Raw genomic sequence first — 23,861 nt, 5'->3', positions numbered from 1 at the left:
GAAATGGTTGCGATGTTGGGTGACGGTTTGCTGGTCCGGCTGGGATGAGAGAGGGTGAAGCGCCACGTCTGTGAAGTAGTTAAAAGGTGATCTGCCTGCTGGCTGTTTAGCGTAATTAACCCAGCTAAAGATCCCAACATTTTGTCTGTAGGTTTGCGCTGTAAGGAGTAGAAAGCAAGATATGGGGAGGAACAGAAGCAAAGAAGCAAAGAATGGAAGCCGCCCCCCCCTCCTAGACGCTGGCAATGATTGTGGACCCCCCTCGCTCCTTAATTTGTAGCTGGAGGATACGATTTTTTTTATGTGCTAACAAAAAGAAGTAGGAGTGGAGGAGGAGAAAAGGGAGAATAAAAGAGATTTCTTTTTTATTAAAAAGGTAGTGATACCAGAGGAGTGAATACGGCTGAGGATTGGCTGTAATAGAGGGATGTTGGTTTTGATAGTGTTCATCCTCGCCCTCCCCCGTTCTCTAAGGCCTGTTTGACTTAAAACAATGGAAAAGCATCTAAAACTGTCAAACTTAATTGCCAAGGTAGATTCAGCCGCAAGCCCCAAAGACGCGATCAGCCCAAATGAAGGCAGCATCAGCTGTGGCAAGAGCAGAACATACCAAAACAATAGGGGAAGTGCAGAGGTATTGATAGAATCACCCTCCAAACTGATATACATAAACAAAAAGATTCTATCAATGTGTGGACATATATTTTATTTGTTGGTTTTACAGTGATGAAATATAGTGAAAATACTCTCTCTTAGGGTGGTAAAGATGAGAGCGCTATGTGCTTTTTAAAATACCCCTCACACACTAAAAAAATCCAGTAGTGTCATGCTTCATCATTGGGGTCTTCCCGTCCCTCTACGGGGCGGGGCGTGCTACGACCTGACCGACTACGCGGGAGCACTGAAGTGGTGACAGGACTATGTGATGGTGCAAGGTGGGTGGTGTCAGTGAACGTGTAGGGACCTAACAATGTGTGTGAGTACAAAAATTAAAAATCCTCGAATGATTCAGCAGAGCGGCAACACTGGTAGAAGTAAGATTTAGGGACTATGCGGACAATAGCGCCGCGGGAATTCCTACCGATTGTCAGCTCATGGGGCACCACGCGCTTGCCACAACAAGACCACATTTAGGTCACTATTTTTGTTAATTTTTGCTTCCCTGGGGCCAGCTCATGCCCTGAAGCATAAACTAACAGTGGATTTTTACTGTTAGTTTTTAGGAAGACAGGCTGACAACACTTAGCAACTGAGCTTATTTTAGTAGGGACCAGTAGAAGGTCCTGATGAGTAGGCAGTAGGGGACTGCCTACGAAACATGTAGACCAGGTTGTAGCGATCGGCTCAACCCCAAAACCCCCTTCTTAACGTCCCCAGCTAGAGAAGTGAATAAATTGTTTTTTTCTACTAGCCAGAGGATTTTTAATTTTTGTACTCACACACATTGTTAGGTCCCTACACGTTCACTGACACCACCCACCTTGCACCATCACATAGTCCTGTCACCACTTCAGTGCTCCCGCGTAGTCGGTCAGGTCGTAGCACGCCCCGCCCCGTAGAGGGACGGGAAGACCCCAATGATGAAGCATGACACTACTGGATTTTTTTAGTGTGTGAGGGGTATTTTAAAAAGCACATAGCGCTCTCATCTTTACCACCCTAAGAGAGAGTATTTTCACTATATTTCATCACTGTAAAACCAACAAATAAAATATATGTCCACACATTGATAGAATCTTTTTGTTTATGTATAAGAGCAGAACATAGCCAAAAAGCACGGTCCGGGTCCACTATAATCTCTATCTCTCTGAGCTCAGAAGAGGAGGCGCTAGAACCTAGAAAGGAGCTTGGAACGAGGGGTCCAGCTATGGAGAGTATATCACAGGGATGGTAAAACGTAGGAACAAGGGCAGAGGAAAAGCCGGGCTCACAAGATAAAACACCAGAAAATCTTGATCCAATTATGAGGGCAAATGAGGCCAGAAAGGGAAAATAAAACTCTCCACAATGAGAACTTACAAAGGAGAAGATGGTCAACCAAAACTATCAAAAAGCTAAGGAGTATCTGTTATTCTCCAAAGGCAAAGCGTCTCTGGTCACATCATCGACATTGCAAGGGCCTCCGGTCGCGATACAATCTGGTCCCTTGCGAAGGGATCAACCTTCCCTGGGGCACTCAGTTCCCTTGGAGGTCAAAGCTAGACATAGGTACCCTCAAAAGGAGAGTAGTGTCTCTGTGGACTCTCAGCCGCCGTCACCGCTATAGTCATTACCACAGTCGCCACCCCTGTCTGCGTCACTACTGCAGCCACAACCACAGCTCCAGTTGTTAAGAAGAGAAGGACCAGTTGTCACAGGGTAGCAAGCACGGACACAGAAAGAAACTAGAAGGTCCCAATGCAGGCAGTCTGAACAACTCCAAGAAGAAGGAACTCTCCTGCACACGACATTAAAACCATGCTAAATCTTATTTCAGATGAAATAAGAGAGCTCAAGATAACTCAAGCAAATGAGATAGCATCCCTTCATCAGTGCCTCTCAAAGATCGAGGCAGCACTGGGCAGTTTTCCAGCAAGGAAACAAGAGGCGGAATCAAGAATTACACAGCTTGATGACCAATTGAACACCATGCAGCAACAGGTGAACTTAGTTGAAAAGGAAAAAACTTCACTCAAAAGTAAATTCGAGGAGGAGCTCGAGAATCACTTGCGAAGCTCAAACATGCATAGAGCGGAGGTACCAGAGGAGAGCGAAGGGATCCAAACTCTTCAATTGGTCGAGACTTTATCAAGAAGAATGTTCTGCCAGAATTCGCTGGAGACCATCACTATAACAAGAGCGCATAGGGTGTCCTCGCACACATTTCCCAATTCAAAACTGGCACGAACAATTCTGGTTAACTCTGCTGAATATTGGATCAAAGATCAGATAGTATCTAAAGCTATCCTGAAGAAACTATTTTCAATCAATGATGTTTTCAGTTCTCTGATTTTCGCAGATATGTCCGCAGCTGTTGCATGTCGGGGAAAAGAGTTTGTTAGACTACTATATCTTTTTAAGGCACAGGGTGCTCAGGCTGCTTTAGCTCAGCAGGCAAAATTAAGGGTGCTAGTGAGAGGAAAGTTCCATATGTTTACAAATATAGAGGAACTCCTCATCTGCCGAGAGAAATCGCCACTGCAAAATAGAAAAGAAACACTGACCTTAATGTGAAAGGCTGCTTGAGATTTGGGGAGAATGGGTCACAAAGGGTGCAGCACCACGGCACCCCACAGGGGAGTTAATTGGGGAAGGTGGAGATGGTCTTTGCAGGCCTTTTCCCATCTTCAGTGGGGGTGAAGGAGTTGGAACGGTGTAGGAATAGGTGGGTGTGGGTTGCAAAAAAGGAAAACATGAGCAGAATCATAGTGTGCAGGCTTTGGGAAAATAGAACAATGAAAGGATCACTGCAGTTTCTAAGTAACAATTTCAGAGATGGTTTTTAAACTGCATAATTTTGGTGAACGTAAATGGAGTATTGAATAAGCAAAAGTACAGTGGGTTAATAAGATGGTTAGCTTCTTTTTCACCACAAGTCCTCTTCCTTCAAGAAACCCACCTTAAAACAAACACTCCAAAACTTTGTATCCCTAAATCTTTTTCTAAGGGGATGGTAATAAGGGGGCTTGCTATATATTATAGCATGAGGATCTCGCTGAACTTGGATAAACTCCCAATCTAGATTGGGAGTTTATCCAATTTCAGAGAGATTCTCATGGTTGATGGTTAGGGGTCACGGTTAGTATAAATGGTAACATATTAAATGTTGTCAATAATTATGCACCAATTACGGATGACCCTACATCTATTGTGAGGAATAATTATATACTTAGAGGGGCTACAGGACCTACTATTTAGGGGGGGGGATTTTAATTACATTCAAGATCTGGCAAAGGACACCTTGAATAAAAATAATAGACAACTGAAGCCAAAGACTAAACAATTTGTAGATGTAATAAAGCAAGATTACAGTTAATTGATCCATGGGGCAGAGCCCATCGGGAAGATTTACAATATACCTGCTACTCCCGACAATTCCAGTCGGCATCTCATATTGATTTCTTTTTTACTGCTCATTCTTTGAAATATTATGGTTTGGATATAGGAGCCAATTCATTTTCGGACCACTTCCTGGTTAAATTAGAAATAGAAATAGATTAAGGAAGGAGGATAAGGCCCAGGTGGCAGTGGATTGATTTCTTCTCTCAATCCATGAATGTGTAACTAGCACAAGAAAATGGATAAAATAATTTTTTCAGGATAACAAGGGCACGACCGAACATTTTTCAGTTTGTGAGTCCTTTAAGGCCTCAGTAGGTGGGCAAATGGTGGCCTTCATGGCTGCATCGTCAAAAATTTGAAGGACTTGCATAGCCGAACTACAGCGGGCAGTGGATACTGCTTTGCTGAGGAAGAATTCCCCCTAAGGGGAAGAGATATAGCTGAGAGGCAGCTCAACCAAGCAAAAGAGGACTTGAGAGAGTTTTTTTTACCAAAGAAGAAATAAATAGCTCTCGGACATTTCAGCAGCAGGCTTACAAAGAGAGTCAAATAGTGGGGAAAATTTTAGCCTGGTCGATTAAAGTAAAACAGGAAGCAGCATTAATTATTAAATTGCTGGAACCGGGTACAAGGGCCTTGGTGATTGACAAGGATAGGATTGCCCAAGGTTTTCTGGAACATTATGACAAGTTAGATGCTACTAAATGTATGGTGGGGCAAGAGGCAATTCAACAATATTTTGATGACATGAACCTCCCGCATTTATCAAATTTCGAGGCTGAGGAGATTTAATTAGATATTTTAGCAGCCGAAAATCAGCTAGCACTTACCACAATGTCGGGAGGAAAAGTGTGTGGAAACAATGGGCTGCAACTGAATTTTATAAGGTGTTTGCCGAGGAATTAACACCTTTTCTGTTTGAGCTTTTTAATTATGTGAAAGCGCGTGGTTTGGTTCCCTCAGCTTTTAAAGAATCTATTATTGTCAGTTTTGGGAAGAAGGGTAAAAACCCCAGAGACATTAATTTGTATAGACCGATCAGTTTACTCAATTCTGATTATAAAATTCTAATGAAAGTCTGGACAAATCCTTTTACTCCAGTTGCTCAAAAAGTGATCAGGCTGCAATAGCTCAGCAGTCAAAGTTAAGGGTGCCAGTTAGAGGCAAGTTCCCTATGTTTGCAAATATATAGGGAGAGTAGGATCTGCTGAGACAAATCTCCACTGCAAAATAGAAAAGAAACACTAAGCTTCATTTGAAAGGCAGATTAAGGTTGGGGAGAACGGGTCAAACAGGGTGCAGCACCATGTCACCCCACAGGGGAGTTAATTGGGGGAGGGTGGAGATGGGCTTTGCGGGCCTTTTCCCATCTCCTGGGGGGTAGGAAGGAGTCGGGAGGGTATAGGAGTAGGCGGCTGTGGGTTGCAAAAAAGAAAAACATGAGCAGAATCATAGTGGGTAGGTTTTGGGAAAATAGAATACTGAACGGATCACTGCAATTTCTAAGTAACAATCTCAGAAATGGTTTTTAAATTCTGCATATTTTCGGTGAACGTAAAAGGAGTATTGAATAAGCAAAAGTACGGTGGGTTAATAAGATGGTTAGCTTCTTTTTCACCACAAGAAACCCACCTTAAAACAAACCCTCCAAAACCTTTAATCGAGAAATCTTTTTCTAAGGTGTATTTTGCCTCTGCAGGGAGGCTATAAGGGGCGGTTGCTATTTTTTTTTTGCCTGGGGCTAGATTGGGAGTTTATCCAAGTTCAGAGAGATCCTCATGGTCTATGGTTAGGGGTCAAGGTTAGTATAAATGGTAAAATCTTACATTTTGTCAATGATTATGCACCAATTATAGATGACTCTACATCTATTGTGAGGATTAATGATATACTTAGAGGGGGATTTTAATTACATTCAAGATCTGGCAAAGGACACTATGAATAAAAATAAAAAATAACTGAAGGCAAAGACTAACAAAGTTATAGATGTAATAAAGCAAGATTACAAGTTAATTGATCCATGGCGCAGAGTCTATCTGGGAGATTTACAAATTACCTGCTACACCCGACAATTCCAGTTGGCATCTTGTACTGATTTTTTTTAACTTCTCATTCTTTGAACTAATCTGGTTCGGATATGTGGGCCAGTTCAATTTCAGACCACTCCCTGGTTAAACTAGAAATAGATAAAGGAAGGAGGATAAGGACCAGGTTGCAGATGGATCGACTCATTCTCTCAAACCAACAATGGGTAACTAGCACAAGAAAATAGATAAAAGATTTTTTCCAGGATAATAAGGGCACAGAGGAACGTTTTTCAGTTTGTGGGCCTTTAAGGCCTCAGTCTGTGGCCGATGGCGGCCTTCATGGCTGCGCAGCCAAAAATTCGAAGGACTTGCATAGCCAAACTACAGCTGGCAGCCGAAACTGCTTTGCTGCGGAAGAATGCTCCCTAAGGGGAAGAGATATAGCTGAGAGGCAGCAAAACAAAGCAAAACAGGAGTTAAGAGAGTTTTTTTACTATAGATGAAATAAATAGCTCTCAGACATTTCAGCAGTGAGTTTACGACGAGAGTCAAATAGTGGACACATTTTTAGCCTGGTCGATTAAAGTAAAACAGGAAGCAGCATTAATTACTGAATTGCTGGAACCTGGTACAAGGGCCTTGGTGATTGACAAGGATAGGATTGCCCACATTTTTCTGGAACATTATGACGAGTTATATGCTACTAAATAAATGGTGGGGCAAGAGGCAATTCAACAATATTTTTATGACATGAACCACACGCATTTATCAAATATACAGGTAGAGGAGATTCAAGTAGATATTTCAGGAGCTGAAAGTCAGCTAGCACTTATCACAATGTCGGGAGGAAAAGCGCGTGGAAACAATGGGCTGCCAACAGAATTTTATAAGGTGTTTGCCCAGGAATTAACACCTTCTCTGGTTGCACTTTTTAATTATGTGAACGTGGGTATTTTGGTTCCCTCAGCTGTTAAAGAATCTATTATTGTCAGTTTTGTAAAGAAGGGTAAAAACCCCAGAGACATTAATTTGTATAGAGCAATCAGTTTACTCAGTTCTGAATATAAAATTCTAATGAAAGTCTGGACAAATCGTTTTACTCCAGTTGCACAAAAATGATCCACAAGGACCAGACAGGGTTTGTTGCAGGGAGGTTAATGTCCACAATTACAGGGTTTTCAGTCTTAGCACTACATTTTTTTTAATTCCAATCAAACTTCAGCACTTATTATGATGGTTGATGCAGAAAAAGCGTTTGATTTGGTGAATAGGAATGTTCTTTCTTATGGTCTTGGCAGGTTTGGGATTCCCCCCTCAGGTTATCAATATGTTATGTAATATTTATCAAGGGGCACAGGCACAGGTTTTTATTAACTCCAACCTAGTTGGGACAGTAAATGTAAATCAGAGGACCAGGCAAGGTTGCCGTCTGTCTCCCATGCTCTTACTTTTTTTATTGAACCCCTGGCCACCAGGATTCGAAAAAATGTGGCGATAAAAACACCGATATTAGGAATGTCCAATTTAAAGTTATTTGCAGATGAGATTATCCTCTATCTTAGTCCGGAAAGACGGAATATTGAAACAACACTAGCAGAATTTGCACTATTTGAATTAATTGGAGGGTATTAAATGAACCATAATACGACCAAAATGTTAACAATTAACAGCTTGAGTGAATTTCTCTCTGATAATCTTAAACACCAAGCCCTTACTTCTAATCCGATTCGATATTTGGGGATATATGTCACCAACCAGTATGCGGAAATTTACAAATTGAATTATGAAGTCATGCTGAAAAAAATCAAAAAACTGCTAGAGATTGGTCGTTATTACTACAAACACTGATTGGTCATGTTGCCCTTAAGAAAATGTCCATCTTACCTCTACTTGGTTTTATTTTTACAAACATCCCCATTAAAATCAATTTGATGTATTTTAAAGAGCTGGAAACGATTTTCCGACAGTTTGTCTGGAGTCAGACGGCACTGAGTGTAAAACTGTCAGTGCTCCAAATTGAAATTCATCAGGGTGGGCTTTCACTTCCCCAAGTCAGTACATATTATGAAGCAGCCTTTCTAGATATAATAGTTCGCTTAATCGACTGTAAGGGATCTGCTTATAATTTTTTGGGGGATAAAATGGTGCAGGAAGCCGAATCTTAGATTCCGGTCTTCTTAAAAACAGCTAAACTCCCCAAAAAACAAAGTACAAGACTGCAAGAGTACAGTACTAGACTTACGACTTTTTATTCGAAGCAGGCTTGTTCTATAGGTTATGACTACTTAAAACTTACAGAATGTAAAGGTTTGGGCCTCCAAATCCAGAGCAGTCATCTAAGGTTCTGGAACGCCAACAGTTTTAAAGAGTTGGGTTATTTTATTATTGGTGGTAGATGTATCACCTAGCAAGAGGTCCAAGGCAGGTGTGGTGACTGGAATAAGCTTTTTTTCTTTGGATACATTCAGATTTCAAATTTATTAAATAAGTCTTCCATTTAGTTCTGGCCCAACTCGGCTTATGGCTGCTCTATTCAGAGCAAAGTTAAGGGAGGTGGAAAATTGGTATCGCCTTCTACGGTCCCAAGGGGATTCTACGGTGATTAATTAATTCCTAGAAAAAGTGACCCAGGAGGCGTAATGTTTATTCTCAAATTGGGACTGGCAAGCCATTTTGCAACTGGCCAGTAAGGCTTTAAGAGTGGCCAATTTTAAAAGAATGGCTTTTTTGTCTAGCTGGATGGTGTACTATACCTCCAAAGCACTTCATAAGATGCGTCCGGAAATAGAGAATAGATGCTTTCGCTGCCAGTTAGTAGGTGAGGGAGGCTGGCTCCACACTTTTTACCTGTCCAAAGCTAGGACAATTTGGGGAAACAATCTTTGCTGATCTAAGGCGTGGAATACAGAAAAGACTGGATCCTGAGGCTGCTATAGCATTCTTTGGTACCGTTAGTCAGAGACAAAATTTAGCAACGACAAGAGTGGAGAAGACATTTATAATAATTGCTTCCCTTGTTGCATGCTCTCTGATACTTCAGAACTGGAGGTCCCCCAATGTACCCACCTATCTGGTTTAAAAAATGATAGAGAACAAGGAAATTTGAAGAAGCTTATGCTAAGAGAGTCAGTGCCATTAAAAGATTTACTATTGTATGGAAATAGGGAGCAGTTGGAAATCCTCTCGTATAGTAGGGATGTAAGGTAATGCTAAGTTTCTATCAGTATAAAAAATGCACTTTATGGGTTTGAATCAAATTATTATCAGGGTTTGAAAGCACTGCACTTTATTACATTGTAATTGGTTGGACTTTAGTAAGCTTGTATTGAAGATTAAGGCTCAACACCATATACAGATGATGAATTGGCATGTTGCCCTTTAAGGAAAAGCACATTCAAAGAAGCCTATGTTAAGAATGTTGCTGCCATAGAAGATACACTCCTGTATCTAAATAAATGGGGTAGATGGCAATGTACTTCATGGGTTCTATTGTATTCGAAGGCACTGAACTTTATAGTAGTTTGTGGATTATGGCATTTTTTGTATTAAGCCTTACTTGAAGATTGAGGTTTCACACCAAAAAAATAGATGATGATTTAGCATGTTGCACTTTAAGCAAAAGAAGTTCTTGGGAAAAAAAGATTTTATATTCAAGTTAATATTCAATACAGTGATGTATATTTGTCAAATTGATCTAGCATGTCGCACTTTAAGGAAAAGAAGTTCATGAAAAAAACTATTTATTGTGCATAATCAATATTTAACAGTGAGGTACATTTGTCAAATTGATTGCATTAATTCCTTGTTATATCTATGTTTCTGCTCAATATAAAAATTAAAAAAAAATACCAATCTATCCCATGGAAGGCCTCAGGTAACAGATACACAAACCTCTCAATATGCTTAATCTTTTGCGGCCAAAAGAATAGCATACCTGAACCAGAAAAGCAGAGCTGATGTTGCGCCGGGCCCCAGTGGCATCCCTGCCTCTATTTATAAGTATGACCCTGGGTTTTGGTCCATGCTGATGGAAACCTGTTGAACATCTGCCTTATCACCGACTCCATCCCTCCATCTTGACAAGGATCGATCCTGCATCCCATTTAGAAACAAGCACTGGCAAAGCCTATAGGTCTCGCTTTTGGGACCGTGTAAGTATTTAGTTATGCAGCACAATATCCTTGGTGCAACAACATCAACTGTTGCATGGCTAAAGACTTATAAGGTCCCAAAGGCGAGACCTATTGGGTATGTTCCAAATGCCCAGGTACTTATGACTTCAGGATGTGTTAATTTCAGCTTACTACTGTACATTCTACTGAAAAGTAACCTTGTAGTAAACTTTACGTCAAACCACATTTCAGCCAGTTTACAGGTCACCTACGCTACTCACTGAGAGTCTCTATTACATCAAAAATAACTGGATGACACTAGCCCGGATGAGTTTTTTTCCAAAAATCTGGCGCCCCCGTTGGAGTGTCTGAAGAGAGATGTGACACACTGGTAATCGCTTCCATTGACATTGTTGGGGAAGGCGCGCTGTTCAAAATGATAGCGCTACCCAGGTTCCTGTATGCTCTGGAGAACAAGCCATTCCCTGTACCTCCAAAATTGCGGCACAGGTGTCCACGCTACTATGGGGCAACAAACCGGCACATATAGCGCAGGTGAAGCTGAACCGGGGATGGTACGACGGAATGGTGGCACTCCCTAATATCCAGTTGTATTATTGGGCAGCACAACTAAAAGTCATTAATCAGTGGATACATGCTTCACAGGGTGACCCGGCATACAGAGCGGACAGGTTTCTTCTGGGAACAGGAAATATGCTGTCTGCATTTAATAATAAAGGACATGTCTCAAAGCTAATAGGACCCACGAAACACACAGTGACAATATGGCATACAGCACAGGCCTGGTTGGGATGGCAGGGAGTCATTACCCAGCTTACTCCGCTCTGGTATACTAAATGACTTGGAAGCCTCAGAAATAGCAAGGGCTTTGAACAATGGGACACCATAGGCATCTCCACAGTGGGGAACCTGTGGAACAAAGGGAGTGTGATCCCGTTTGAACAGCTTCGGCAACAGTATGAGATTGCACCGTCGGAAGTTTTTCATTACATGCAGATTCGACACACACTGTTTGCAGCTCTGCCACAAGGCACAGAGGTGCCTGAGGCCTCCCCGCTGGAGGATAGACTGCTAACGGACTATATGCAAAAGCGAGCCAAATCGTTCACATATCATAAGTTAATCAATAATCTACCAGACCCTACAATCTCTCTCAGAGATAAATGGACGCATAAAGTAGGGGACCTAGATGAAACTGAGTGGCAGGAGGCATTGGCCTCACCGAAAGAGGTGGGTATAGCCTCACGGCTCAGACTAGTACAGCTGAAAATACTACACCGCACATATCACATAAGATACACGCTATGCAAGATGGGCAGAGCACAGCATCCATACTGTCTTAGAGGGTGTGGGAAGAAGGGACCTTCCACCATACAGTGTGGCACTGCCCCAAGATAGCGGATTACTGGAAAAAGATAATGAGAACGGTGTCACAGACTAAGGGAGTATCGCTAGTTCCAGAACCGTGGAGGTGCCTGCTAAATGTATTGGAGCCGAATGATCTTACGCATCAGGCGCAAACATGGACCACGATGGGGCTAATGGTGGCTAAACGAAATATGGCGCAGAAATGGGGGGTGGCGGTGGTGACGTCATTGGCAGCATGGTGTACAGACATGGACATGGCCATGATGGCCAAAAGGACAGTATTTATCAATCGAGGCTGCCCCCAGAAATGGAGCAAGATATGGGGAGCGTGGAATAGGTTCCGGGGGGATGTATGTGAGCCACCGCCAGACTGTGATGAGGAGCTTTCAGAGGGGGAGCAATACTATATGTATCAGGACAAACCTAAATGGAATGCCTGGAGAATTGATTGAAATCAGAAGGCTATGTAAAGATATCAGACATAATGCTATGGGAATGTATGCTAACTGTAAAATGTGATTATGTACAACCTGAATCATATGCCAAAGTTCGCAATGAAAACAATAAAACAGATTTAAAAAAAAAAATGGATGACAAGGCTTTAGCCAGAAATGTCTAATCTCTAACAAACATCACACATTCCTGAGCATTTCACCCTGTTGGCATCAAGATGGTCGCTGGGCCATGCTGTTATTGTTGTGGTTGTCACCCTACAGCTGTAGATGGTAATGTAAGGCCGGAGGACACGCTGGGTTGTCATTCCCAAGGCATTCGAGCTGCCCCCACTTTATACCACTGGGAAGCGATACAGCTCACTTAGACACACGAGTCGTTAGAGGGCTTTAGGGGGGGCGACTAGCACAAGCACTCATATTTCACTGCCTGTTCAGTGCTCAACTGTCTCCATTCCTTGGTGGACATTACTGGGGGTGAGGTTTGGTGGGAGGTGGCAGCAGGGACACTCTCACTCTGAGCTGGTACTTTTAGGACACAGAGAGCAGGGGATGCAGGGAAACAGCTGACAGTAACATTGCCGGACAAGCTGACTCCAGTAACTGTTCCTAAAGGCAAGGTAAAGGGGTGCAGAGGAGGACTGCTTCAATAATGTAGCCTTCTTGAAGGTTTGTGGGCCCTCTGGAGGGTTGGTGTCCCTCCTGCTCCGCAGGAGCCTACGTTACCCCAGGTAGGGGCAGAAGCAAACGTCTGGTGCTGTGCAGTCTGTTTAGAAACCCTGCCGTGCCCGCATCGACGTAGCATGCCATCAAGACGAGTTTCTGATACTGCGGGGCTTGCTAAGTATGCATGGCAACTGGATTGTAGTGTTTCCAGAGAAGAGGGACTGTAGAGAGGCAAATGACATCCTTCACTGGAATGAAAATAATGCGATTAAATGTCACCTCCGTTAGCGGCTGACTTTAAAAGGGGCAAAAGCAAATCTCTGTTGCTGTGCAGCCTGTTTAGAAACCCCGCCGTGTCTGCATCGACGTAGCAGGCCATCAAAAGGAGTTTCAGATACTGCGGGGCTTGCTCAGTATGACGTGGCAACAGGATTGTATTGTTTACAGAGAAGAGGGACTGTGGAGAGGGAAATGACTCATCCTTCACTAGAAGGAAAATAATGTGATAAAATGTCACCTCCTTTAGCGGTTGATTTTAAAACCAGATCAACAAGGAAGAAGATGGTGGGGGGGGTTGCTGAAACATTCCCACCGGCCTGGCATGCGTTGAACATTATATTCCAGGACACAGGATACGGTTTCAGATATGCATGAAACGTACATTTTTAGAATGCCTGGGAGGGGCAGACTTGATGTAAATTTGGAGAGACCGAGAGGCTTCAAGCGTTAATTCCGTGCACAAAGTAAAACAAGACGCGCGGCCGCGAGACGCACTCTGTGTTGGGGGAGGGGCCATCAAAAGGAGTTTCTGATACTGTGGGGCTTGCTCAGTATGACGAGGCAATAGCCATGTATTGTTTACAGAGAAGAGGGACTGTGGAGAGGGAAATGACTCATCCTTCACTGGAAGGAAAATAATGTGATAAAATGTCACCTTCGTTAGCGGTTGATTTTAAAACCCGATCAACAAGGAAGAAGATTGGGGGGGGGGGGTAGTTGCTGAAACATTCCCACCGGCTTGGGAGAAAACCACATGCTATGGGCCACACAAAAAGCTGTGGTCAGCATTTTGAAGCCCACTAACTAAAAGTCTCTCCAGTGCAGCACATGCGCTGGCTCAGGCAAGAACTAAAAAGGGCCTAGTGGCGAACCCGGATAGATTCTCTCTCATAGCCCTCCTGGATGTAGAGGCCACATATTTTGCCTCCTGTCTTCTGGAAGACTTGGATGCTTGGGCAAGCTCAAAGAATCTGTTTTCTCTGAATCAAACCAGGTTCAGGCCCAGAGCGGGCACCATTGACAATCTTGTGGCTATCAGGATGCTGGTGACAAAGCAGATAAGGAAAAAGAGGTTACTTTATTGCTGCTTTGTGGATTGCAGCAAAGCTTTCAACTACTTCAATAGCCAGCTGCTCTGGTTTAAGCTTGAAGCCTGGGATATCACCAAAGCTTTACTCCATGGTATTCAATTGCTTTATTCTGATACCTGTGCCAGAGTTAAACTAAGAAAGAACACTGCAGTCTCCAAAAAGATACTAAACATTGAGCAAGGTGTTAAACAAGGTTTTGTCTTAGCCCCAGCGCTTTTTAACTTGTGAATGTGTGATCTGCTACCTTCACCCCTTCCCAGGGGTATCTTCCACCCCCTGCCCAGCTCCTGTTAAAACAGGTCAGGCAGCAGCCCCTGTCACAATGCATGATGACAGCTGGTGCCCGCACCCAAACTGAGTTCTTCTGTGAACGGTAGCCAGGATCCCTGGATTCACACCCAGCCTACTTCTCCTGGGATGCCAATATGGCCACTCTCTTGTCCAAGGGGCTCGTTATACATTCAGACCCATGGGGGACGTGGGTAGCAGCCCAGGATGGAGGTCCCATAAGCGATGAGCTCTGGGCCCGGGACGCCTAATCCGGTGAATATCCTCCAATTCCGGCAGCATTGTTCTCCAGTGGGGCGACAATCCGGTGCCAGAACCCAAGGCGTTTGCAGTGGAACTGACAACTGGGGACACGCATTCTGCGTAACCAGGCGCTTTAGAAATGCCCCTTAATAATAATAATAATAACTGCAACGCGGAACACTGCTGGAATCCACTTTACGATCCGGAGTGGGCCTGAGGCGAGTGGGGCGGGCCTTTGAAGCAGTGGTCTTGCCTAGTACTCCGGACAGAGTGACGATCGCTGGCTGCAGCGTGTTCCTGCACGTGAGGTCCTGGTTGGCGGCCTACCCAGAGGGGAAGAGACACTGCCTCCGTGAAACCTATGGATGACTGCTGGCTGCTGGTGGATGATGAACGGACATCTCCTCCTTGTTTGAGCACCTGGGGACCGGAGGATTACCGTGGTGGGGTGTGGTGAGGATGGCGCATGTGCCCCCGGTAACATTGCAACCTTCTTCCCACATCTGACGCTGGGACTGGGCAGGGAGCTCTGACCTGGGATCGTCCTACAGCTGAGCCCATCCAGTAATAGGCCCAGGACACTGGCCCGAGAGACAGGTACGCCCACGGCCCCAATATGGACTGTTGGTTCTGGCTAGCGCTGCGGGACCCCCCAGCTCTCCCCACCTAGGTGCTGTGTGGTAGGGTGGGGGCAGCGGCCTGTTTTCAGCACTCTGATCCCCTGCTGCTCCCACCTCTCATTACCTATTTGTGTGGTTTTGGGCTCTGGATGGGGAGTGGGCCCTGTTTCACCACGTGAAGTGGGGTGCGGTGTAGGCCTGAGGCTCTCCCTCTACATTACGTTTGGAAATCGATGAATGCCCCACATTGAGAAGTGTCTGTACGGGCAGGGGCAGGCCTTGGGCCGGGGGATGCACCTGTGGGGCCGTGCCGGATTAGAATCACACGCCGCTACTTGGCCCAACACTGAAGCCCGCCGCGTGGTTGCCTACCAGGATTGGTGGTGAAGACGGGTCTACTCTGCAGGCTGGAATACCTGTGACACGTGGAAATGTCATTTCACCTCCACAGGGGCTGTCCCAAATAGAGAGGAGAGCGCGTGCATGGTTTAACTCCCTCCTCTCCCCCTTACGACTTGTCACTGTAGGTGGACATTGGTGGATGGCCTGGCTGTGGATCTTAGCTCCTTAACTTGCTGGTGGCCCTCTGTTGGTCCCTGGGAGAGGCGACAAGCAGTCAGTATAGTATTTCACTAGTGGACATCGATTTCCTCTGAGACCTATCACTGGGCCTGCAACATCCTTCTGAACATTCTGACCCGCGTGTAGCCCATAGGTGCAACAAGATTTAAGTCACAGTTGGGCCAACAACAATGGCTAGAGGCAGGACAAAGACAATAGCGGGTACCAGTAGGGCTGGTTCTCGCTTGCCACCCTCAGAGACTTCATTGGTGCAATCTTGTCTGAATGAGGACAGGACTGCTGATCTCCTTCCCACTGATAAGCTGGACGTGATATTGTAGGAAATTCGAGACTCGAGGTCTGTACTTGACCAACATTTGGGCACCATATCAACGGAACTTAATTTGCTCAAAGACGATCATAAGGAACTTGCAGACAAATGGAAAATATCTGATTAATCAACATATTCGTCAGGAAATTGAAGCCTTACAGGCCCGCGCTAATGATGCGGAAGGTAGGGCCCGACGCAATAACCTCAGGGTAGTTGGGCTCCCTGAGGGTGCTGAGGGTCAAAACCCCACAACACTCATCGAGGAGTAGCTAAAAACTAATGTGGCCTCACAGGCTTTTCTGCCCTGTTCACTGTGGAAGGGGCCCACCGGGTCACCATGCGAGAACCCATACCTGGCACAAAATTGTGGCCGATCCTGGCCAGAATCTTGAACTATAGAGACCGTGATCATGTTTTGCAATCAGACCAAGACAATGGCCTCATCCAATTTGACAACACAAACATTTCCATGTTTCCGGATTACACACTAACAGTCCAACACCAACGGTTTTCATTTATGGAGGTCAAGGCCCGGGCTCGTGTTGCAGGCCTGGTGTTTGCTCTTTTATTCCGGGCCAAACTAAAGATTATTTACAACCAACGTGCTTGCTTCAGAAAGTGTGTGGGATTGGTTGGACAGGAACTTTCCGGATACCATGAGAGCTGTACGTCCTGCAGCGTCACAACCAAAATCGTAGCATCCTCTGCGACGACGGAGGAAAGGGCTCACAATACAGAGCACGATGACTAGTCCCCCTTCGCAACAGACAGTGATGGAGGGCAGTTGTGAAGCTCTCAGTTTGGCAAGGATCCATGTTTAGCCGGACTCGGGATACGATAGAGATGTAGGAGACCATCATGCCTAACTGGTGCATTACAATTCCTACTGTGAGGTGAGGACGTTGTGGCTGAAAAGGATGTACAAGCTGGCATAAGGCTACAACCCTTTGAGGGCCTGGGTAGGTGTTGTTGGAGATGGAATTTGGTACGCTTTGAGAAAGGGTTGGATCTGGACAGGATGGAGATGAGACTTAGCTACATTTACGGTAAAACGAAGATTGTGGAGAAGTGAAATGGTCGCCTGTGTGTGCTATAGGCTTGCACTCTTGGTCAGCCAATTGTCGCGATAGGGGAAAACATGGATGTGAGCGGCCAACACTGCGAGGCATTTGGTGAATACCCTTGGGGTAGTGGGGACACCAAAGGTGAGTACCTCATACTTGATAATGATGGCAACTTACCATGATCCGCAGGTACCGCCAGGGCTGCATGGATTGGGATGTGGAGGAAGCATCCTTTTTTTAAATGTATTGACATTTGCATACTTAAAACATTTAGCCTGTATGGCTACATATTCAGTTTTCGAGACGGTACATCCGTACATAGTCAGTCAGGCCTGCTAAAGAAACATAAATAAACATGTGCAGCTTAATGGAAAAGAAAAGATGGAAAGATACTTTGCATATAATAAAACATCTACAGCTGTTTATGGGAAAAACACCAGCCGTTACCCTTCTGTGTGAGACCCTTGCATATTAATGGTCATGTCTTTGACAACCCAGGTATAAGGAGTACAGGTCTTGTTATCGACATTGACTATTTAAATTGCGTTAAAGGACTTTTGACCCTACAGATGTATAACTTCTTTTGCTAGTGGGCAAGTATCCATAACATGCTATCTGGTCAGATGTGCTGTTGACACAGTGGCAGCTTTGGATCTCTAGTAGCTTAACAGGGGTTCCCAAATATCTTTGGGACGAAATTTGTGCGGCATCATGCCCCAGGAGTGAGATAATTGATCAGAGCAGTATGTCGCATGCTTTAGAGTCACTCTCCCTTGAGGCCATCCGTATTCCCCACGTCATGGCCACTCTACACTTGGCTGAAAGGAAAAGTTAAGCCACTAGTCTGTGGCTGCCCATCAGGACATCCTTAACATATCCCAAGAGCCCTATTAATGGTGTGTGTTCCGTGCGTATACCAACCATGGCCCAGATTGTTGAGAAGACTTCAGTCCAGTAGTCCGCAATCTTGGCGCAGTATCATGCCAGATGGAGGAAATCCGCACCGGGTGTGCCTCATCTGAGACAGTTGTTAATGTCATTCAGCCCCAATTTATATAATTACAGCGGGTGCGATACAGCCGGTTTAGGACTTCAAAGGGTATCAATTGGTCTATGGTTTGGCGACAGCCCGTCTAACTGCCCACGGCAGAATGCCCAGTGTGTGTCCGTGAGTTCTAGGCACTGGCATGCTCTGTTGTACCTCTGTCTATAGCTGCATTACCAATTTTGGGGCTGATGATGTTGTGATCATGTGTTCAAAAATAGGCAGTGTCTGTGGGTTTTGTCGGGAAATTTATATTCCTCGTACGGCATGTGGCCCTGATTTGATAGTATTGTAGAGTGTCGGACAAATTGGCAGGGCTTGCACCGTCCAAGAAGGGCAACTGGAGGAACGTGTACTCCGGGTATAAGTCAGAGAAAGCATTGAAGTGCAGGCGCTTCGCTCGTTGCTTTGCCCCTGCCTCTTGGAGTGGCTGCATCATGGGATTATCATGAAGTGGGATTGATGGGGCATAAAGTTGTGGAAGCCCTGTCTTTTTCCTTATTCCCTCCCATGCCCATCTTACACATTCCACCGTGTTTATTTCACCTCTGAGCGGTGGTTAGGTGCAATGGCGCTGTGCGATCTATTTCTATTGCCACATGGGGTGGGTTAATGCAGAGTGCAGAAATTGTGCTTGTGCGCATAAAGCATATAGCATCATATCTGGTGCAGCCATCCCACCCTGTGCTAGTGGCAACGTAAGCATTTCCCATGATATACGGTCTGTCTGCTCATCCACACCAGCGGATTTTAGATTATAATGAAGGCGTTTTGAAAATGTGCACATTAGTGACAGGGGGATATTTTGAAATAAATATAAAAACTTTGGAAGATGATCATTTTGGCTATTGCAATGCGTCCGGCCATCTATAGCGCTAGCTTGGACCACACTGAAATTCTGTTTTCTAGTCAATCGATTGCCCTGCAAACGTTTGCAGTCCACAGTTCCTGTACATCGCAGCATATCCATATAACCAACTAGTGGACTAGGCTGGTGGCCCATTTTAGGGGATACTCAGGTCGGAATGGAGTAGTGTGGTCTGTGAGAGGGAACAACACTGATTTCCCCCAATTGATGTTTATTTCAAACAGGCCTCAGAATCAGATTGTTTTTTGTATGATCAGAGCTAGGTTTGTGCATGGGTCACGTCCATAAAGCGTAACATCATGTACGTATAATGATTTTATTAAACCTTGAGTGGTAAACCCTATGCCTCGCTGTGTGTGGTTTTGTGTGAGCCGGGCGGCCCGTGGTTCCATAGCAAGGGCAAATAGAAATGGCGAAAGTGACCACCCTTGCCTAGTGTCCTGTGTGTTCGCAATTGGCTCCAAAATGAGTCCATTTAGTTGTACCCGCGCTGTTGGGAGGGTGTAGAGCAGCTGTATATACTGAATGAAGATGAGGCTCTGACTGAGCCGCTTAAGCAGGGTGAACAGACACTCCCATGCCAAGGAGTCAAATGCCTTAGTGGCATCCAACACGGTGGCCACCGCCTGCACATCCGGGTCGAGATGATGTATAACTGCAAATCGTATGCTGTGGAGCGCCCTGCAATTAATCACACATGGTCCGGTCTTATCATGGTGGGCAACAGGGGTAGGATGTGGTTCGCTAGGATTTTGGCCAGTATTTTGTTGTCAACATTGATTAATAACAGCGGCCTGTAGGAGTGGCAGTTTGGGACAGTTTATTGGGCTTTTATATAGAAATAATTGCAGACTCCCGCAGTATGGGGGGAAGGACCACATTGTGGAGTAAAACTTCATAAATAGCAAGTAAATGTGGGGCTAGTATCGTGGCATATTCTTCATAGAATGAAGTAGTGAAGCCGTCCAGGCCTGGCGCTTTGTCACTAGGGAGTGCGCTAATGGTTTGGGCAGTTTCCTCAACTGTAATGGGCATGTCCAAGAACTCTCTATGTGCGTCATCGAGCCAAACTAGCCAAAATGTGTCAAAGTAAGCAGTCAGCTCGTATTTCTGTTAGAGACAGATATGTATAATGTAGCATAAAGGCTGACATGGCGTCCATCACCCCAGCAGGCGTGTCCTGGACACAATTCTTGTTGTCTACTAGTTCCAGAATGAATGTAGAGGAGTCTTGGTGTCTAAAAATGCCTGCCAAGGTTTTCCCAGGTCTATCCCCTTTGCCGTATCAGCGTGCCTGGGCGGTAAACAGACAAAATATCGACTCCAAAATATCGAACGGACAAAATATCGACTTCAAAATATAGAATGGACAAAATATCGAATGGACAGAATATAGTCATCAAAAATATCGTTTTTAATGTAAGTAATGTAATATCGAATTTTATAAATATAGAAAGTCAAAATATCGAAGTATATAATATAGGTTATTAAAAATATTGAATTTTTTATAGTGTTTGGTATGTTAGTATAAGTGTGAAAAGTTTATATTTATGTTATAATTTATTTTAAATAATGAATGTTATGTTATTTAATTTTTGCGTAATTTAATTCTGTAGCGGGTTGTGGGTTTATAGGGGAATAGGGTGGGAAGTAATTTAATTATAATTAATTAAATATTTAAATTTATGTATTGGTATTTATTTTGAATTAATTGTTAATTAACTTTTATTTGGTAATTAATTAAATGTAATTGGCAATTAATTTTACTTAATTGAATATTTGATAAATATGTTCATTTTACTAATGTATTTTCTGTAGCGGGTTGTGGATTTATAGGGGAATAGGGTGGGAAGTCATTTAATTATAATTAATCAAATATTAAAATTTATTTATTGGCATTTATTTTGAATTAATTGTTAATTAATTTGTATTTAGTAATTAGTTAAATTTTAATTGGCAATTAATTTTACTTAATTGATTAATTGATAATTATGTTAATTTTACTAATTTATTTTCTGTAGCGGGTTGTGGGTTTATAGGGGAATAGGGTGGGAAGTAATTTAATAAGAATTAATCGAACAATTTAAATTATTTATTTGTATTTATTTTGAATTAATTGTTAATTAATTTTTAATTGATAATTAATTAATTGTTAATTTGTAATTAATTTCTATTTATAGGTAATTAATTGTAATAATTAATTTTTATTTGTATTTTTAATTGATTAATTATTATAATATATTAAAATGGTAATTACTTTTAATTAATTTTTATAGATATTAATATATATATATTTAAAATAATATATGAAGTATTTACTTTCCCTACTGTTGCACTCACTGGAGTGGGAATAGTAATTTTTACCCCTACGCTATCCAACGCTTTCCCTACTGTTGCACTCACTGGAGTGGGAATAGTAATTTTTACCCTTACGCTATCCAACGTTTTCCCTACTCTTGCACTCATTGGAGTGGGAATAGTAATTATTACCCCTACGCTATCCAATGCTTTCCCTACTGTTGCACTCATTGGAGTGGGAATAGTAATTTTTACCCCTACGCTATCCAACGCTTTCCCTACTGTTGCACTCATGGAATGGGAATAGTCATTTTTACTCCTACGCTATCCTATGGTAAAAATATTGTGTTTTTTTTATTAATATCATGTGTATATATATATATATTTATGTTTTAAAAAATAAAAGTTTTTTTACTTAAATTAAATATTTTATAATGTTTTAGTTAATTATTTTTAATATTTCATTTATTTTAAATTACTTTTAAGACATTTACAAAAATTCGATATTTTCACTAACTATATTAAACAATATTTTTGATTCGATATTTTTGTACTTACCTGTTTGTAGATAGGATTTCGATATTTTGGTATTCGATATTTTAACAATATTTTTAATGCCTATATTTTTGTACTCAATATTATGTCAGTGATCCACCTGGGCATCCCTACCAAGGTATTTCACATCTCGCTCTGCCTCCTCTGTGTAGGCAGATATTTGCTTCCTGATCATAGCAAGCATCTGGGGATTTTTTGATCTGTGGCAGTCAGTCTCCAGGGCTCCTATGCTAAACTCAAGTGCTGACAGTTGAGTGTGTATTGCCCTAAGTGCACCTGCTTGTTTGGAAATATATGCACCACGTATTACCACCTTAAAGGCTTTCCACCGTAGGGAGGGGTTGGTTTCCGGGGTCTTGTTCTGCTCAGAGTAAGTGATTATATCTGTTCGATCCTCCCTGAACGCTGTGTCCTGCAACGCTCCTCATGGCAGGCGCCTTGTGAGCGCATCTGGGGTAACTTGTGGGATCAATAGCTCTAATAAAACAGGGGTGTGGTCTGATAATGTGTGGATCATATGTGTGTTTTGGGGTAACATCATTTTACCTCCTATGATATAAGCCTGTAATCTATACTTGACCAAGTGTGGTGTTGCGCAGAGAAACAGGTCCCCTCTCGCTTCCCCTGCCGGGACCATCTCCATATGTCCAGTAAGTTTTTGTCTTATATTATTGTAGTCAGTGTGGCTGCTGCTCCAGGGTGAGGGCGCCGCAACATCCCAGATCTGTCACAGCTATCATCTAGAATCACTTCAGAGTCTCCCCCCCAGATTTGTATGCCATGATCCCTCCCGGACACCAGTCGACAAAGCTCAGTAAAAAACCCTGAGTCATCTATATTTGACCCATACACCGCCACCAATGTTAGGGGTTGTGTGTACAAAGTGTCTGTTGCAATAACATATCTCCTGTCCTGTCCTTATTTGTGATGACATCTCTAAGACGCCACGGGAGCCCTCTTCGGAGCAGTATGGCTATGCCCCAAGCATTATTCAAGTATGCTGAGATATATGCCTCATCGTATCACCTCGCCTTCAACCCCGGGGTTGTACGGGCTGTAAGGTGTAGCTCCTGCAGAAAGCATATGTCTATATGATTGCAAACTAAATAAGCGTGGATGAGTCAAACGTTACGGTAATCATTAATCCCCTAATGTTCCAGGTAAGAAATTTTACAGACATCTAAGTTGGTTTTATATGCCGTGTCGTTCGATTTGCCAGCACATATATATAGCCCAGGTAACATGTTTTGGTCATATTAATGAAGCAACGTTGGATGCTGCAAAAGAAAAAATACTTAAACCATCCTGAGTTTGCATACAAGGGACTCCTGACCCAACATCTCCCCTCCCACTCCAACCCCCGAACTTGGTTGAGTTGTGCATCCCTCCCTCTGCCCCAAATCCCTTTAAACTCTTCATGGTGTATAACGGGAAACTTTTCTTTGGTTCGAACAGGACCGGGCATACTCCTCCACCACTGAGGATGGGTGATCGGATGGGTACAAGCCCAGTACAATGGTATCATGCACTTTCCAGAAATACCTGAGCAAATAACACCTTGAGCTAGCCAGTAGATCATCTTATAATCTTAAGTCACTTATCGGAAGCACGTTATAGATGGCATCAACCCCATTAGGTCTTGCTAGGTCTCGCACTACTGCTGCCGGTCAGGCATTTTCGTCCAAGTGAGTTTCAGAGGCGTTTCTCGTGAAGCTGGCTGGTGATGCTTGGGTTTTGGTGAAGTTGTTGGCAAACTTGTGTGCCTCCCTGCCATACGTGAAAAAAGGGAGAGTGTCACCTCTCATGATGCAAAGCTTCTCAGGGTATAAAAGAGCATAGGTCTCCCCCTCCTGCTGCCGGTCAGGCATTTTCGTCCAAGTGAGTATCAGAGGCGCTTCTCGTGGAGCGGCCTGTTGATGCTTGGGTTTTGG

The 23,861-nt window shown here is 43.6% G+C and overlaps 1 protein-coding gene across 1 annotated transcript in view; it reads right to left on the bottom strand.

Annotated features, from left to right (window-relative positions):
• LOC147708877 (uncharacterized) overlaps positions 1–23,861 on the bottom strand; it is a 255,951-nt gene that overhangs the window by 158,343 nt on the left and 73,747 nt on the right. The gene's annotated exons all lie outside the window — the stretch shown is intronic.

The sequence above is a fragment of the Lissotriton vulgaris genome, chromosome 6 (genome assembly GCF_964263255.1).
Source record: "Lissotriton vulgaris chromosome 6, aLisVul1.2, whole genome shotgun sequence".
Taxonomy (NCBI): Eukaryota; Metazoa; Chordata; class Amphibia; order Caudata; family Salamandridae; genus Lissotriton; species Lissotriton vulgaris.
Note: the sequence above shows the minus strand (reverse complement) of the source record. Positions and strands in the feature narration are given on the sequence as shown.